The sequence below is a fragment of the Cebus imitator genome, unplaced genomic scaffold (assembly GCF_001604975.1).
Source record: "Cebus imitator isolate Cc_AM_T3 unplaced genomic scaffold, Cebus_imitator-1.0 Scaffold460, whole genome shotgun sequence".
Taxonomy (NCBI): domain Eukaryota; kingdom Metazoa; phylum Chordata; class Mammalia; order Primates; family Cebidae; genus Cebus; species Cebus imitator.
The window spans coordinates 1,002,994-1,009,564 of NW_016107775.1; the positions used below are offsets into that span (position 1 = coordinate 1,002,994).

Sequence of the window (6,571 nt, forward strand, 5' to 3'; positions counted from 1 at the left end):
ATAAAAACCCTAGAAGAAAATCTAGGCAAAACCATTCAGAACATAGGCGTAGGCAAGGACTTCATGACCAAAGCACCAAAAGCATTGGCCACAAAAGCCAAAATAGACAAATGGGACCTAATCAAACTCCACAGCTTCTGCACAGCAAAAGAAACAGTCATTAGAGTGAATCGTCAACCAATAGAATGGGAAAAACTTTTTGCAGTCTACCCATCTGACAAAGGGCTGATATCCAGAATCTACAAAGAACTGAAACAGATTTACAAGAAGAAAACAAACAAGCCCATTCAAAAGTGGGCAAAGGATATGAACAGACACTTTACAAAAGAAGACATACATGAGGCCAACAAACATATGAAAAAATGCTCATCATCGCTGGTTATTAGAGAAACGCAAATAAAAACTACATTGAGATACCATCTCACGCCAGTCAGAATGGCGATCTTCAAACAATCTGGAGACACCAGATGCTGGAGAGGATGTGGAGAAATAGGAACACTTTTACACAGTCGTAAATAGTGTAAATTAGTTCAACCATTGTGTAAGACAGTGTGGCGATTCCTCAAGGACCTAGAAATAGAAATTCCATTTGACCCAGCAATCCCATTACTGGGTATATATCCAAAGGATTATAAATCGTTCTACTATAAGGACACATGCACACGAATGTTCACTTCAGCACTGTTTACAATAGCAAAGACCTGGAACCAACCCAAATGCCCATTGATAATAGACTGGACAGAGAAAATGTGGCACATATACACCATGGAATATTATGCAGCCGTCAAAAATGATGAGTTCGTGTCCTTTGTAGGGACATGGATGAACCTGGAAACCATCATTCTCAGCAAACTGACACAAGAACAGGAAATCAAACACCACATGTTTTCACTCATAGGTGGGTGTTGAACAATGAGAACACATGGACACAGGGAGGGGAGCATCACACACTGGGGTCTGTTGGGGGGAAATAGGGGAGGGACAGTGGGGGTTGGGGAGCTGGGGAGAGATAGCATGGGGAGAAATGCCAGATATAGGTGATGGGGAAGAAGGCAGCAAATCACACTGCCATGTGTGTACCTATGCAACAATCTTGCATGCTCTTCACATGTACCCCAAAACCTAAAATGCAATTTAAAAAAAAAAAAAGAAAAAAAATCAGGTGGACATACTTGTATGGGTCTATTTCTGGGTTTTGTATTGTGTTTAACTGATCTCTATATCTATATCCCCACAATACCACACAGTCTTGAGTACTGTAGCTATATGGTGTCTTGAAATTGAATAGATTGATTACTCCCTCTATATTCTTCTCTTTTAAAATTGCTTCTGGCCAAGGTCACTGGAAAATCATCACACTGTACACTTACAACTCATATTTCTTGTATGTGTATTTCAAGAAAAATTTGTAAATAAATAAAGCAGCTTTAAATAGACATATGCACTCACTTTTAAGATACATTCTTACCAAAAAGCAGCAAAATTCAGAAGTGTATATAAAAGCTTACCATTTGTGAAAAATTTATGTATATTGTTATATATATAATATATACAATCTGGAAATATACAAAGGAAAGTGATAGGAGTGGTTTTCTCTAGTGAGTGTCTAGGGTAGAGATGAGGGACAAACTATTTTTCAATGTGTAACCATTTGGATTTTTTACTTTATTTTTAAAGACAGTGTCTCACTCTGCTACCTAGGCTGGAATGCAGTGGTGCCATCAGAGGTCACTGTAACCACAAACTCCTAGGCTCAAGTGATCCTTCCACCTCAGCCTCCAGAATAGCTGGGGCTATAGGCACGTGCTACCAAAGCCACCTAATTTAAAAAAAAAAAAAAAAAAAAGATTTTGTCAAGACAGGGTCTTGCTATGATGCCCAGGCTGATCTGGCATTCCTGGCCTCAAGAGATCCTCCTGCCTCCATCTCCCAAAGTTCTGGGATTGCAAGCATGAGCCACCATGCCTGGCCTACATTTTAAAAATACTTCACTATGTGCAAGTATTACCGATTCAAAATTAGTTAATTAGTTAAAATAATTACTTTTTACTAGCCAGCTGGGAGCCAAAATAATTTTATCATTACATGAAAATTACTCTGAATTATTCACGGGTGTTATACTCAGATCCTATAACATACCCAATTTATTCTTTAGATTTAGTTACATTAAACGGGTTTATTGCATAACTGAGTCTGACATGACCAGAAGCAGCAGATTAGTAGAGATAGGGGAGATTTACTGGAAGCAAGTATACTCAAAGTTTCAGGAAAAGATAACAGCTGGAAAATTCAGGGTAGAAAACAAATATTTGAAACAGAGAAGTAACACAGTCAGGACTGTTTGGTACAGGAGCAAACAGTCCCACCTATTCAATAACTTTTGAATTTATGATACAGCAATCACTGTTCACAAGTTCAGCTTAATTCATACTAATAGAATAAAATAATGCCAAGTAGATTTTTTTAAATCATGGGTTACAGTCTCCACACTAGTGTGATCATAAAATGGAATCATATAGAAAGCAAATGAACCTGAAAGTGGTACCAGGAATTTGTGCCACATAATTCCAAAGATATAGAATCTCTTCTTGTTTGTTTCCTTTCCTCTTCTTTTTGCCTCTGGATCCTGCCACTTTTAAATCCAAGTGTCCATTTTTTTTTTCCTCTGAGGATAGAGCTTGATTGACTACCACAAAGGTCCCAGATATTAGAATCTCAAATAACTGTTTTCTTTTCATGAGTGTACTATGAGAGTTGTATGTGTGAGAGAAATTGTGTGTGTACTTCCTGGGACATTCTAGCTTAAAGCAGCAAAAGCAAAACACAAGTCAGTAGGAAACTTGTTTAAAGAATGTCTTATATGCAGTCAACAAGTATCAGACATAACAACCCTAAAGACATTCCTATTCAAGTGAAGGATAAAATAAACATATTTATAACCACTACTTCTGAAGTCCACTATTTCTCAAGTAATAAGCAATGCCATGAGATAAGAAAAAGAATACTAGTCAAAAATATTAGAAGAGAAAGTAAAATGATCATTATTTGGAAAAGAAACTTTTTCCCCTACCCAAAAAACATACTTAAATCAAAAAAGTAATTTGGACATTTAAAAAGAAATACATAAATATATTTTTTCTATAAAGCAATAGTCAAAAATAAAAATAAAATTATGTCCCATTTATAGTAGCAACATGTAAAATATGAACATATAAAATACATAGAAATTAAATTAGTATGTAGGGCCTACATGAAAAAAATGCAAATATTTACTGAGGAGAAAGAAAAAGTATATGTTAAGCTGACCTTGTTCTTGGTTTGAAAAAATAAGTTTTATGAATATATAACTTCTCCCCAGATTTGAAAATTACTTAAATATAATTGTAATCAAAATCTTAAAGAGTATTTTAAGGGTGAAGGAGATTAGAGAAAACCAGTCAAAAATGACTGTAAAACTCTTCTGGACTAAGGTATGAAAACAGTCAAAATATTCCTGAAAAAGAATATTCAATAATGATTAACTATCAGATGTTATAATTTATCACAAATTTCTAACAATTAAGACACTGTAATGGCAGGATTAAAGCATGAATTTATTTCATTTCTCTCAACTTTTTATTTTGCTAAAATGAATACAAATAAATTATCAATTCCACAAAAGCAGCAGTAGCGATTTTTATTGGCATCACTACCCAGGTAATTAATATGACCAGTACTGTCAGGGATATTGAGAAATTGTATAATACTAATAACTACCATTTATAGAATGATTACTCCATGCCAGGTGCTGCGCTATGCATATTACATATATAAATTCGTTTAATCTACACAACAGCTTTGTAAGGTATTATGTAGTATTATCTCCATTAGACAGCTGAAGAAGTTTGGGAGACAAAAGTAGGTGGAGAAGTAGTTAATTTATTTCAGAGGGCAAAGGCAACAAACCAGTCTGCCCCAGGGAATCCAGGAAGGACTCAGAACTATGACACCACATGCAATGAATGATGAAGGTAAGGTGCCACTTAACAAAAAGGTTGAAAAACTGCATACGCACATCTCCACATATCTGCTCACAAGACATTCTCTGCATTAAGTTCAAAGGATTCACCCATGGCCCAGGACATCATGTGCAGTTGTGAGTATGAGTGACAGCTGAAAACAGAATTCATTATAATTCTATTTCTAACAGTTCCAGCCCCCTTTCGTCTGTCCTCTGTGCAAACATTATCAGCCAGGAGAACCAAGGAAACTTGTGGAGAACCACTTAGCATAAACTATAAGACGCAGTATCAGACTGATATGTAGCTATCCCAACAAAATAAATGCCCTTCTACCTAGTGACTCCCAGTGAAGCTACCCAATAACAGGTTAAATATGAAAGAACATCCAAGGATAAAAGAGAAAGGCGTCAGAGAGGAAAGCAAATTTCAGATAACAAGAGAAAGAGATCTTAAGCGAAACAAATAATGCCCTGAATAGTTTTTAATAAAATTATTATTCTCAGAGGATAAATCAAAGGCTTCCAGAGATAAGCATAGTGTTAAATGAAACAATCAGAAAACAAGAAACAGCTCTTAGAAGTTAGAATTTTTTTTTCTTTATAAAAAAAGACCCCCAATATAAATGTAGGTAAAGGGACACGAGGAATATACCCCTTAGTGTTTGAGAAATAGGGGGACAGAAGGAGAGGCCTCAGAAGGAGAGGTAGGAGGGGAATGTCATTAAGGCAGCAAAGTAATCTCTGTAGATAGATGGAGGTGGGGCCTCTACAACCTCAGGGACGAAGGTAGAGACTGCCCTCTCAGTGTCCAGAAGGGAAACGGCAGCTTTTCTTCCTTCCATGGCAGCCACTTCATTGCTCACTCCTTATGTAGATTACCTTCCTCATGTAGATAAGAGTGCTGCAGAGCTCGAACGGCAGAGATTGGCTTGTGTGGGTTAAAAGTCAGCATTTCCACCAGCAGATGTGCTCCCAACTCCTCCATCTCAAGTACCACCGACTGCACTGGGTGCGGCCCTCTGGGGTGAAAGATTCCATGGGGCAGGGATACATCTCGAGGCCAGTCATTCTCTGGAGGCAGCCCAATCAGGTCAGAGATTTTGCCCAACTGGTCAGCTTCAGAGTTTCCACAGAAGAGAGGCTTTCAATGAAACATCTCAGCAAAGATACAGCCAACACTCCACATGTCCACGAGTGTTGCCTATGTGGACTGCAAAAGAACATCAGGAGCTTGGTACCAGAGTGTAACAACCACGGGTGTAAGCGCCATCTGGTAGCTGTAGATTCTGGCCAGGCCAAAGTCAGCCAGCTTGACTGTTCACCACTTGTCACCAGAATGTTCTCTCGCTTTAGATCTCGGTGAACGATGCAACTGGCATGAAGAAAATCTAGGCCTCTTAGAAACTGGCATCAGATCCTTGATGGTATCGGCTGGCAAGCCTGGTGGGGGTGCCTTGTCCAGATACATCCTTAGATCTTGGTCTACATGCTCAAACACCAGGGTTACCTTGATCTCTCAGTCAGTTCGGGATGTGGCACAGACATCCATCAGCCGGACAACGTTGGGATGCTCAAAAGCCTCCAGTCACCTCAGTAAGGCCACCTCACGAACTGTGCTGACGGGAAGGCCTCCTCCAACTCCTCCATTGGGGACTCTCACACTCTTGAGGGCCACAAAGTGGCCACTGTGGGGATCACGGGTCTTGCACACTGTCCCATAGGCACCAACACCAATTTCAGCCACTGGCTCATATCGAGAGGTAACCATTCTCAGATCAAGGGAGACCCTCATGCCAGGCCGGGGTGCTGTGGGGGTGGCCTGTTATCGGGGCCCCAGAGCCAGTTCCTGAGGCCCCATACACCCGAGCTCGGTCCCAGGCAGCTGGACGCAGATGGCCTGACCATAGACACAGGACGCAGGCTAGAGAGCTAGAATTTCTTTTTTTTTTTTAAGATAGGAGCCTCAATGTTGCCTGCAGGCTGGAGCTGGAGTACAGTGTTGAGATCTAGGCTCACCGCAACCTCCACCTCCTGGGTTCAAGCAATTCTCCCACTTCAGTCTCCTGAGTAGCTGAGATTACAGGTGTGCACCACCACCCCTGGCTATTTTTTTTTAAGTAGAGACAGGGTTTCACGATGTTGGCCAGGCTGGTATTGAACTCCGTCTCAACTGATGCACCCATCTCGGCCTCCTGAAGTGTTGAGATTACAGGTGTGAGCCACCATACCCAGCCAGAAATTAGAATTTAATAGCTACAATTTTAAAAGGCTGGAAGTTATACATTGAAGGAAATTTCCTAGAAACTGAAAAAAGAAATATGGATGATTTTCATGGTAGAGAAAAGATAAGACATGTATTCAATCCATAAGGATTGCTTGAGCCCTGGAGGTCGAGGCTGCAGTGAACTGTGATCATGCCACTGCACTCCAGCCTGAGTGACAGAGCAAGACCCAACTCAAAAAAAAAAAAACAAAAAACTCAACAGGCATTTTCATCAAATTCTAGTATATCAGATGAAAACATTGAAACAGCCTCGAGGAGTATAGAGAGACAGCTTTTGAATAAAATGA

At 39.7% G+C, this 6,571-nt stretch overlaps 1 pseudogene across 1 annotated transcript; it reads right to left on the bottom strand.

The window, feature by feature from the left end:
- Nucleotides 1-2,026: 2,026 nt before the first annotated feature.
- LOC108291588 lies at nucleotides 2,027-5,991 on the bottom strand (annotated as a pseudogene). Its single transcript, XR_005197338.1, has one exon. The product of XR_005197338.1 is annotated as a cyclin-dependent kinase 4-like (transcript).
- Nucleotides 5,992-6,571: the final 580 nt, after the last annotated feature.